General features: G+C 49.9%; 1 long non-coding RNA gene across 1 annotated transcript; it reads right to left on the reverse strand.

Moving 5' to 3' along the window:
* Window positions 1-7,143: 7,143 nt before the first annotated feature.
* On the reverse strand, window positions 7,144-12,137 carry LOC105740819. The gene is made up of 3 exons (XR_001116906.2): window positions 11,127-12,137; window positions 9,822-10,090; window positions 7,144-8,021 (listed from the first exon to the last, which is right to left on the reverse strand). It is a non-coding gene; the product is annotated as an uncharacterized LOC105740819 (long non-coding RNA).
* Between the last annotated feature and the right edge of the window lie 254 nt (window positions 12,138-12,391).

Consider the following 12,391-nt stretch of genomic DNA (forward strand, 5'->3'; position numbering starts at 1 on the left):
GTTTCACTGTGTTGGCCAGGCTGGTCTCGAACTCCTAACCTCAGGTGATGCACCCGCCTTGGCCTCCCACAGTGCTGGGATTACAGGAGTGAGCCACTGCTCCCAGCCGGAATGCGCCTTCTTTGGCATCTCCTGTCCCTAGCGGCACATATGGTAATGATGTTAGTACATATAATGGGCTTTATTGAACAAGTGGGGGACAGAGAACCAGGATCAGAGCTGTAATCTGCTTAGCTGAGTGACTTGTGGGGCCCCATCTCGCCTTGCAGATGGTTCCCCAATCTGGGCTGCCATCTTGAAACTCTGGGTGTGCATCAAAGAACCCCCATCTCCAACATCAGCCTTCTACCTCCAGGGGCAGAGGACTGGTCAGGGCAGCAGCCCCCAGTCTCTCTTTTGTCCTTCCTGTCTCCCTCAGGAGATGGAGCACAAAAGGAATGACATTGCCTCTCTGCAATGGTCTGGACAGCTGGCCGAAATCCAGCAGAGGACTCCGAGTGTCCTAAAAATACCAGTCCCTGCCCCCCAGTGCCCTACCCCAGCCCCCACCCCCAGAAATCCCTGACAGTAACCATGTGCTGCCTCCACGTCACTCAGAGAAACCTTGGCAAATGTCAGCCGCAGTCGCTTGTAATCTTCAGGGAGGTGAGACGGTGCCAGAAGTGGCCGGTTTCTTTATCCACATTGCCCAGATATAAACAATATGGGGAAATAATGACAGGGAGATCCTTCTAGGCCAGCCTCCTGACAACATTTCTCCCTGAGTGAAGTCCCCCCCAAAGCACAGGCCGTAATGGCCCTGGGGGTGGCAGCTTGTTACCTTATCTCCTGGAAGCAAAAGCGCCTCCGTGAAAGACATTTTTGGTGCGGCGTTCTGGATGTCTCAGTAATCCTTTCATTTATGTACGCAGACAAGGAGATCAAAGCCCCTGGGGATGCATAAAACATGTCAGGGCAGGGAGTTTTACATCCATTAGAGCTGACAAATGCTTTGTCCAGCTGATGGGGTGGCCAGATAGCCACCCTGAGGACTGGAGGGCCGCGAGGAGGTGGCCTGGCTGGGAGGCACTGGCTGTACCGATGCAGGCACAGAGAAGGCCGGGGCGTGGCGGGGGCTGAGAGCAGAGCGAGAGCCGGGCCCCCGGCCTCCATCAGCACCCTTATGTCTTTGATATGGACAATTGTTGTTTTCTCAATTTTTTTTTTTTTTAAGCGGAGTCTCGCTCTGTCGCCCAGGCTGGAGTGCAGTGGTACGATCTCGGCTCACTGCAAGCTCCGCCTCCCAGGTTCAAGCGATTCTCCTGCCTCAGCCTCCCGAGTAGCTGGCAAGACCCTCACGGCCCTTCTGTGTGAACATCCTGGAATCACCTCTGACAGAGAGAAAGCAGGCATGGAACAGGAATGAGAAAGCTTGAGAGAAAGGAGGGTAGAGAAAAGGAATGAGAAAAAAGCAGGCAAGAAAAGAAACTGAATATCATCAATATTCTCCTTTGAAAGTCACAGGATTGTAGAATTCACCCACAGCCTGGCCTGTCGCCATCATGGTTGCCATGGAGTGCCCCAATTCTTCTGGGACAGGCAGGAGTGTGCTCCCCGGATACCGCTGAGGGGAGACCCATACGCAGAGGAGCAAAGTGTCCCTGAGGCGGCCAGGAGCTCTCCTGATCCCGGGAAGGCAGAGACCATTGTTCATCCCCAAATAAGGGGAGGGCTTGAGTGAGAATGTTGGTGTGTGTGTGTGTGCACACGCGCATGGGGGGTGGCGGTGCGGCACCCAGGAGCCATGCCCGCTGCTTCTCCTGGGAGCAGTAGCACAGACAGCACCTCTCATAGGTCCAAGAGCCTGCAATGTGAGTCAGTGATATTCCTGTGGTTTCATAACTTGAGTGCATTCCCGTGGAGCCTCACGGTGACTGTAGGGCCTCACTGGATAGTCTTATCTGGCTTCATGTTGCAAGTCTCACTTGGAAATGGCAAGTGCCTGGAAGTCTGTTGAACTGCCAGGGAAACCTTTCCTTCAGTTCTGTAAGCTCTCCCACCCGGGGCCCTGAGCACAGCATGGTTGCTGTAGAGGTCACTGGCCCTCACAGTGGTTTGGGCTCTCGGCTCCTCTGTTGCTGTGTCCCTCAGTGTCCCAGTACAGGGTCCATGGTACTATTTCTAGAACCAGAAGCTCAGTCAGCGAGTCCTCTGTCTTCGTCACGTGAAAGAGCCGTGCAGGCCGGATCCATTGGTCTGCTGTTATCCATCCATCTCTCCTGGTGGGCCTGTTTCAACCTTAAAGCTAAGGAAGTGATGATGTGGGGATTGCCTTCATATGGATGGGTTCATTTGGAGCTAGTCACACGCTTCCCTGTGGAAACAATGTAATGCTTCCAAATCCAAAAATCTCCCAAACCCATTTCCTAAAATGCCATATATTTCCAGCAAAAAATATATTCTGTTGCAAACTTGTATGTAATTTAAATCAGCAGCTCCCCAACCTTTTTGGCACCAGGGACCAGTTTTGCGGAAGACAATTTTTCCACAGACTGGGGCGAAGGGATGGTTTCGGGATGATTCCACCACTTTACACTTATTGTGCACTTTACTTCTGTTATTATTACGTTGTAATATGTAATGAAATAATTATACAACTCACCATGAGGTAGAAACAGTAGGAGCCCTGAGCTTGTTTTCCTGTAACTAGACATTCCCATCTGGGGGTGATGGGAGATGGTGACAGATCATCAGGCATTAGATTCTCATAAGAAGCATGCAACCTAGATCCCTCACATGCACAGTTCACAATAGGGGCTGTCAGCAACCCTGCTGCTTCTCGCTCCTATGAGAATCTAATCCCATCGCTGATCTGACAGGAGGCGGAGCTCAGGCAGTAACGCATGCGATGGGGAGAGCTATAAATACAGATGAAGTTTTACTCGCTCACCTGCCGCTCACCTCCTGCTGTGCGACCCAGCTGGCCACAGAATGGTACCAGTCTGTGGCCCAGGGGTTGGGAACCTTTAATTTAAATAAAATAAAACAATCTGATGAAGCTATCATTTCCTTTCCCCAAATACTAGTTCTTGGGGAAAATTTAATTTAATCGAAAGAATGCAGAGATACATACAGAGACTTTTGCATTCATCCAAGGGTGCTTCTAAGAACCTGCAGGTGCTGTACTGTGAAGATGGATTTCTTTTTGTTTGTTTGTTTGCTTTTGAGATGGAGTCTTGCTCTGTCACCCAGGCTGAAGCGCAGTGTTGCTATCTTGGCCCACTGCAACCTGTGCCTCCTGGGTTCAAGTAATTCTCCTGCGTCAGCCTCCAAATAGCTGGGACTACAGGTGTGCACCACAACACCTGGCTAATTTTTGTATATTTAGTAGAGATGGGGTTTCATCATGTTGGCCAGGCTGGTCTCAAACTCCTGACCTCAAGTGATCCGCCCACCTCAGCCTCCCAAAGTGCTGGGATTACAGGCGGGAGCCACTGTGCCTGGTGTTGCTTGTTCTTTTACACTGCTCCGCTTCAAACAGAATACATTTTCCTTTCATTAATACAGACCCTTCACTATCCCTTATCATTTATGATTGAGGTCATTAAAAAATCTCCCTCTACTCCAAAACAAAATGATGAAAAAAGCAAGAGAAAGCACGGTAGGGTGAGGGGAGCCCTTCTCTGAGACAACTGGGTGAGAGCTCAGGGGAGACACAGGAGTAAGAGAGGATGCCCACATGGGAGCAAAGGTCTGATCTGAAGTTCACTGTGTTTTTTTGTTTGTTTGTTTTTGAGATGGAGTCTCGCGTTGTCGCCCAGGCTGGAGTGCAGTGGTGCAATCTTGGTTCACTGCAACCTCTGCCTCCCAGATTCAAGTGATTCTCCTGCCTCAGCCTCTCGGGTAGCTGGGATTACAGGCAAGTGCCACTATACCCAGCTAGTTGTTTGTAGTTTTAGTAGAGACAGGGTTTCACTGTGTTGGCCAGGCTTGTCTTGAACTCTTGATGTCAAGTGGTCTGCCCATCTGGCAGTGTCATGTAGAGTGACAATGAGTGACAATTACACACTGAGAACCTCCATTGATACTGCATTGTCTTCAGGATGAAGTCTAAACTCCCAAAGGTGGTGGGTTCTTTGATCTCTCCCCAGTCTTCTCTGGCCTCCCCTCTTCACATTGTTTTAATGTGCACCCTTCCTTGTAGCCTCTTTTAGCTCATGTTTCTGAGCCCTTGCATGAGCTTCTTCTTAGAATGTCCCTCTCCCAGCATCAGCTTGGCAAAACCCTCTACTTGATCTCAAAGCTCACCTCAAGCACCATGTCCTATCGGAAGCCTTCCCTGATTGTCTGGCCTGGGAGGCAGGTGACTTCCTGTGTCCTTCCCTCCATTCCAACTCCTATCCAATCGCTAGGTTGCATTACACAGCCCCTGCTAAACCAGTTGCCCATGGCATCCTCTAGACACTGAGTTTCTGGTGGGCATAGACCGTGTCTCACCCATCTCTGAATTCCTAGTGCCGGACAGCACAGCCAGTCTCAGTGAATGAGCACAGTTTAATGAATCATTGAGTAATTCATGTGCATTCGAATGATGTACTTAAGTGCTTCCCAAATATGTCCCAAGAAATTCCATTTCCGAAGAATGATAGATATTGGTGGACAAATGTTTTTTGTACAAAATTAATTTAGGGAAATGCTAGATGAAGCAAATAAAACAGACATCTTTACTGCAGTGTTTTAAAAATCTTTTACTATGCTAACATGTATTAATATCTAAGGGGTAGATATAAATTTAAGCATTTCCCAAACTCATTTGATCGCTGCCATCTTTTCTCTTTGTAAAGAAGTCCATCTTTATATAGGGTTCCAGGGTGCATGCTTTTGGGAAATTTCTTTAGCAGTTCTCCTCTCCAGCACGCTTGCTGGAAGACAGCAGGGGGATGGCACTTGGGAGAATGTCATCATGGCCACGGTGATGTATGTTCTGCTTGCATATTTAATTAACCATGCATCTGCTGCACTTACATTGCCTTCTTATACTAATCATACTAGTTATTCATAATCTCTAAGATGTCTAGGAAACTGACTGAACTTCAAGCGAGGCCTTCTCTTAGGCAGGGATTCTCTTCTTTCCGGTTAGCAGATTGGATTCATTTTCCTAATTTGTGAGTTTTGCATTATTTGTTAATATTTTCCCTCTGTGCTCTTTTGCTGTACAGTTATTTCTCTGGGTTTTCCATGAGACTCAGCAGTTACTAACTGGCCTCCTTTGCTTTTTAGGAACACACTTACCAGGGAAAGCTCCCGAGTGGCCGCTCACGCAGCCTGGCCCTGGAGCATCTGCAGGTAGCCTCGCAGACTCCAGGAATCCCTGCAACTTGGGAAGGGGACCTCCCAAGGTCACATAACCCATCTCCTGCCTCCAGGAGTGGCCCCCTTACTTCCGTTAACATAATGCCTGGGCTGACAGTCTTTGAGAAGTGGCTGAGTCCCAATCTCATCACTTCCCTCACCCTAGCCCTGGTGGCAGCCCCCATCTGCTCTCAGAGCTCCCTCTCCCATTTCTCATGGGGAAAGAATTGGACAGTGGATGTGGGAGGTTTCAATCACAGTGAAAGAAACCGGGATTACTCACGGAGGAATGTCCCATCAATCACAGAGCGTTAAAAACATGACCCAGAGGGATTTAAGAGCACAGACGCTGATTGTCTGCTACATTTATTCCAGAGGGACAAGGATGAACAACATGACCCCTGAAGGTCCCTGCCACTTGGGGCATCAGAGCTGAGTCTGCTCTGTGATGGTGATGGGGAAAGGAAGACAGTGGGTGGAGTGGGAGGTAGAAATAAGGTCAGGCAGGGGTTTCCACTTGACCTTCTCAATTCATTCCCTCCTCACACATCTGCTGAGCGCCTGCCATGTGCCAGGCACTGCCTGGGACCCAGGGTACTCAGCTACAAGTGACATGCCAGCTCTCTCCAGGCATCCACAAGGCTGTCCCAGAATCCAAAACAAAAATAACTTGTTCAGTGAACACTTTTGAGGGCTACTAATTTGCCAAGATAGGCACCAACTTTCATTTTTTTAAAGTTTTGCTTTATTGTGATAAAATACACCTAAAATTTACTACCTTAACCATTTTTATGTGTACACTTCTGTGGCATTAAGAACATTCACATTGTTGTATCATCACCGCCATCCATCTCCAGAACTTTTCCGTCTTTCCAAACTGAAGCTCTGCACCCATTAAACACTAACTTCCCATTCCCCTTACCCCAGACCCTGGCAACCTCGACTTTGTCTTTGGATTTGACCCCTCTAGGGACCTCCTATAAGTGGAATCATGCAGTATTTGTCCTTTTGTGGCTGGCTTATTTTACTTAGCATAATATCCTCAAGGTTCATCCATGTTGTAGCACGGATCAGAATTTCCTTCCTTCTTTTTTTTTTTGTTTGTTTTTTTTCTGAGACAGAGTTTCACTCTTTTTGCCCAGACTGGAGTGCAATGACATGATCTCGGCTCACGGCAACCTCCGCCTCCAGTGTTCAAGTGTTCTCCGGCCTCAGCCCCCTGAGTAGCTGGGATTACATGTGCCTGCCACCACGCCTGGCTGATTTTGTATTTTTAGTAGATATGGGGTTTCACCACATTGGCCAAGCTAGTCTCAAAGTCCTGACCTCAAGTGATCTGCCCACCTCAGCCTCCCAAAGTGCTGGGATTACAGGCATAAGCCACTGCACCCAGCCCCAATTTCCTTCCTTTTTAAGGTTAAATAATATTCCACTGCATGGATAGACCATGTTTTGCTTATTCATTCATCTGCCAACGCACACTTGGGTTGTGATATGGTTTGGCTGTGTCCCCACCCAAATCTCATCTTGAATTGTAGCTCCCATAATCCCCACATGTCATGGGACACCCAGTGGGAGATAACTGAATCGTAGGGGGCAGATTTTTCCCATACTCTTCTCATGATAGTGAATAACTCTCTCGAGATCCGATCGTTTTATAGAGGGGAGTTCCCTGCACACTCTCTTACCTGCTGCCATGTAAGATGTGCCTTTGCTACACCTTCACCTTCTGTCGTGATTGTGAGGCCTCCCCAGCCACATGGAACTGTGAGTCCATTAAACCTATTTTTTTTTTTAAATAAATGACCTAGGCTTAGGTATGTCTTTATTAGCAGCTTGAGAACAGACTAATACAGATTGCTTCTACATTTGGCCATTGTGAGTCATGCTGCTATGAACATGGGTGTACAACCAACGTTAATTTTACTTTAACATTTACAATAGCTGCAGGCACTCATCACTTCTGGGGGGAGGAGGAGGCATCCCTGAATTACACCAGGCATGTTAGCATGTCATGTGTCAGCAGAGGGGCCCGACTATGTAAGTGTTTTGTGGCCGTAGCCTTGTTCTAGTAGATCTGAGAGACAGGGAATGGAAAGTGAGAGACCCAGGTGAGCCTTGCAAGTTCACAGAGTAGAGAGGTGACCTAAGAAGGACACGTGAAGCACAAAGTGAACCGACCTTGGGCTCTCCGCCCACCTCACTTGGTGAGGCCGGGTGAGCATGTTTTAAAAAGTGAGCTGATGGGGCAGGTAGAAGCCTCCCCTCTTTCCTTCCTTCCTGCAGAGACTGCCCATAAGTGGACAGCCAGGCTAATGAAAGGCAAATCTCAGGGTCTCATTCCATCTCAGAATTCTGCAAACTCACTAGACTAGCCGTGGTGACTATGTGAAACCCAGCTTCTGATCGCTCAGTGGGGCACTTTCCAGACCCCTCCTGTTCCCATCCTAGCATCTCTGGTCACCTCTGTTTGCTGCTTACTCTAGAATGTGTGTGCAGAGGAAAAGAAATGGCAGCAAATATCAGTCCTACAATGGAGATTCTTATGAGCAGTTCTGATCAAGGAGAGGAGATCCAAACCTCCTCCAGACATCCACATGGGTTGCCTCCTCCTTCTGGAGGCAGGAGCATGGGCATTAGTCCAGGGTGAGTCTAACCCCAGATGAAATAGGGGAAACACCTACCTACGCCTTTAAAACAATGGAAATAACTCGTGAGAACTTTTTAAATTCATGAAGCATTTTCTTGTATTTCATCTCATTCGTGTGAGGTTAGTGGAGCAGGTGTTATTTTTCCAACGCCCACATGAAGACCAGGACACAGGCTCAGGGCGGTTGAGTGCCTGCTCCACAGCCACACGGCTGGTGAAATCCAACCTGGGCTCTTTAACTGAGGCCTGTTTCATTGAAATTGAATGTCTGTGTACTCCTATAATTTACATATTGAATTCTGAATTCACATGCAGCCTTTGGGAGGTGATGAGGACATGAGGGTGGAGCCCTCACAAATGGGATTAGTGCCCTTATAAAAGGGACCCCAATGTGCTCTTGCCCTTTTTCTGCCAGTTGAGGGCACAGCCAGAAGTCAGCAGTGTGCAGCCACCGAAACATGCCAGCAGCTGACCTCAGACTTCTAGCTTCAGAGCTGGAAGAAGTAAATTTCCATGGCTCATAAGCTGCCCGGCCTCTGGCACTTCATTACAGCAGCCCATACTGATGGACCCACCCAGAATCCTTCATAGAGTAGAGGACTGGACTGAGGACTGGACCAGCCCATTTCTACAGCAGTCTTTCAGCTTCAAAGTTCTGGGACACCATTGCCACAGGCTGGACTGCCCCTGTGGCTCATCCTAGGGACCTTAGCATCTTGGAAAAAGACTATCAGAGAGGGCAAAACTTCTGGGTGCTCACTGGTATTGAGTGCTTCTCTGTGCCTGGACACTGCGTTGTGCACTGTGCAACTAACTGAATGCTCATGACCGTTCCAGGCCATGGTAGGGAGGTAGGACGTATTATTCTCTGTAGAAGAGAAGACTAAGGTTCATAGAGATTCCATGAAATTCAAAGGACAATATAGGAGTATGCCAGGAGTAAGTAGGAAGCCAGATGGGTAGTGTTCAGAGAACATCCCTGAACATGCCACATGCACAAGGTGTGTTAACACACCTGTGAGGCCCTGGGTCCTTGGATCAGGCCCTCCTATGCTGGGATGTTGCCATTCTCAGCCAGGCCTGAGGCTCCCAGCCCAGGGAGACATGCCCAGCTCATCCAGATTGGCTGCGGATGCCTGGTGTTTACACCATCTTCACTGAGGTGACAGCCCCGAGCTTCCAACACAGCCCCTCCCAGCAGCCGGGAGAGTGGACATACTGGACCAGCTGCTGGCCCCGGGCTGACCCCCCTGACCCCAAAGCTGTCCCAGGAAGACAGTTATGCGGTGGGCCCAGACCACCAACGATGCAGCCAGACAAGGCGGAGTTGAAGCAAAGGGGGAGCCAGAGGGAAGGACCCCTCAGGCTTGGTCCATTCTTGGCTCCACATGGGTGTGTAGTGAATGCCCACGGCTTGAGTGGACGGCAACCAAAACGCTGGCCAACCTCGACTGAACACTTCACAAACACCATCTCGAGTGTCCTCGCCACAGCCCAGCGGGGTGGGCCTGTTACTATCCAGCTTGTGCAGCTGTGGAAACTGAGGCACAGCAGAGCGGGTCAGCCATATGCCTGAGGTTACTATGCCCTGGGGAGGGGCAGAGCCAGGACATGCATCCAGGCGTGGCCACGTCCACGGGCCCCTGGAGCCCTGCCTCACTCCGCAGCCCGGGACGGGAGCCCACTGAAATTCCCACTGGAGCCTTTCCAGACGCATCTGCAGTGGGAATGCCGGTGTGACACAGGAACTCAGAACACCGAGGGGGAAGAGGGTGGAGTGTTTCATGGTCAGTGGGTAGAGGGCCCACCACCCATCCCACCCCAGCCCCGCCCCCCTTACGTGGCTTCCTTGACAACGCAGCTGTCGCCTCAGGGCTCGTCCAGCCACGTGGGAGGGAACTTGTCCAAGACCACAAGTGGCCTTCCTAGGGTAGGGTGGCGGTGGTTGTAGTAATTCCTGAGTTCCCACCCTTGTTCCAGGAAGGCTGGGCACAATTGCAATTCAGCTCAAGAAACAAAGCATAGCATCCTTAGCTGCACAGAGTCATTTCCATCAGCCCCCTGCCTCCATCCACAGGCCCGGCCTTTCTGATGAAGCCCTGTCTCCTACTGCAAGAAAATGGCATGTCATGCATTTCGTGGGCTTTCCCCCCCCCAAACACTGTTAGGGTGAACTGTATGAAATTGCTAATACTCAATGATTTTTGATCTACAAAATTGCAGTTTTATATGGTCCAACCTAATACTTGAGAGGTCCACATTGGCCCACAGAACTTGCTGGGAAGCCCCAGTTAGAACCGTTAAATCCTACAGTATGCCAAGTCCTTTCTCACGTGGCTGACTCTGTCCCTGCAAAGTGCTCTCCAGGGCCAGCTGTGCTGGGAACAGCTGGGCCCACCCTGTCGGCAAACCTTGCCACCTGGGGAACGCATGAAGGACGCTGGACTGGAAGTCAAAAGCCTTGTGACCTGGGGCAATTCACGCAACTTCCCTGAGCCTTGGTTTCCTCATCCGTACCTTCCCACAGCGTTATTATGCCATCCAGTGAAAGGATCTAAGTGAAGTGTCTCCCTCCAGGCCTGCGCTCAGTGCCGGGTAAGTCTGTGGGGAGTGAGTCGGAATCACCAAGAACCACGTTCAGCTCAGAAAGTCTCCATGAAGATTTGCACGGCCAGAACAGAACACTTCGGAATCAGCCACCCCTACCCCAGCTCCACTGCTAGGCCACTGCCAGACACTGTGGCGGCCATGTTGACCTCTCTCCATCTGGCGCTCGGCCTGCTCCATCTCTTCTGCCCGTCTGCCTGGCTATTATTTTCCCAGAGGCCCCACACGCTTGTTCAGGCTTGCTGGGTGGAGGGTGCTCTGGACTTGGAAGATTGCTGCCCTTAACTCTAGTCCTATTCCTCTGGGACAGACCCCCACAGCCCACCCAGCCCTCTGAAACCCCACTTCTTATAACACACCCACACTTCCACAGCACTTCCCATAACCCCCACCCTCATGGTACTATAGCTACCCGCCTTCATGACACCACACTCCCCGTGACCCACCCACCCCAGGACACACTCACTCCTGGGGAACACACCCATCCATCTTTGCGTCTTTCCTGGCCTCCAGAAGAGAGGGGTCCCACCGCTTTTACCTGCCCTGGTTTCAAATGATCCAGGTGGAATGGAGCAGTGTCTCCACTGGCCTCTGGGAGAACCAACAAAGTGATGAAGTTCCCCCAAATTAGTTCCTCTAAGTCTTGATCATTGTCTCCAAAAGTTAGGGGACATTGGATGAGAGCTTTCTAAGTGCCAGGTCCTGCCCTAGGTATTCACCATAAACCTAGGAGATAAAACTGTTAAAATTTTCATAAAAGAAACCTGAGGCACAGAGAATTTCAGTAACTTGCCAGAAGTCACAGAGGTTGAGGCCAGGCACAGACCACTCTGCACACCTCCAGCTCTGAGGGTCTAAGGGTTCTTTCTGTGTCGAGGCCTGGGACAGCTTCCTGCACTCATTAATGGCATCAGAGCCTGGAGGGAGCTAGGAACAGATGCCCAGACTCTGAAAACCGAGGAGACTTCTCCAAAATCGGAGATTCCTGCTGTCTAAGTTCAGTAAGGGATTTTATCCAGAATTCTCCAAAGCTCCCAAAATCTCAGACTTCAGGTTAGCCTGGACTCACAGACCAGACTCTTGCAAAGGTGAAGATTTGGAAAGTAAGGCTGTCCTGCTACTTTCAGGGGTACGAAGGAGCTCAAGAGAGATTAACAGAGTATTGTCAGGGAATTGCTTTAAAAGTGATTAGTGGTAAGCACATCCAGTAAGTTTCTGGAGGTTCTTGGAAGCTTTTACAAGGTTTTTCTTCCCTACTCAGGTGAAATATAGTTCTCCATTTGCATTGGTTTGGCGAATCCTATTTCCTCAAAGAGTGTGCCACAGAAACTCCACCTTGCTTTTTCAGAGATACAGACAAAGTTGGAAGAGACCTAACAGGGCTTCTAACCTTTCCTGTTAATGATGAGGAAGCCAGGGTCCAGAGGTTGACCCTGATGCTAATGACGACAGTACCTCGTTCCTAACACTGGGGCCGGCTGGGTTCGAGGTGCTTGGTTTCCATTACAACAGTGCCTGGTTCCTGGTACTGGGGCCATCTGAGTTTGAGGTGCTTGGTTTTCATCTACTTGGCATCTCAGGGCTTGGCATACATTTGACATCTCCTTTCCTCTCATTGGTACTTCTGCTGTACCTGCTTTACAGATGAGAAAAGTGAGGCTGGGAAACCGCACAGCTGAGCTCCAGAGGCTATGGGCCCTGCCAGGGCTCTGATTCCATAAAGGGCTCTTTCCACCTGACCCACTGCCGGAAAAGCCGGGAAGACTCCCATTCTCTGTTACTGGGCTCAAGTTAGTGATGCCT

This window comes from Nomascus leucogenys, chromosome 4, assembly GCF_006542625.1.
Source record: "Nomascus leucogenys isolate Asia chromosome 4, Asia_NLE_v1, whole genome shotgun sequence".
Classification (NCBI taxonomy): Eukaryota; Metazoa; Chordata; class Mammalia; order Primates; family Hylobatidae; genus Nomascus; species Nomascus leucogenys.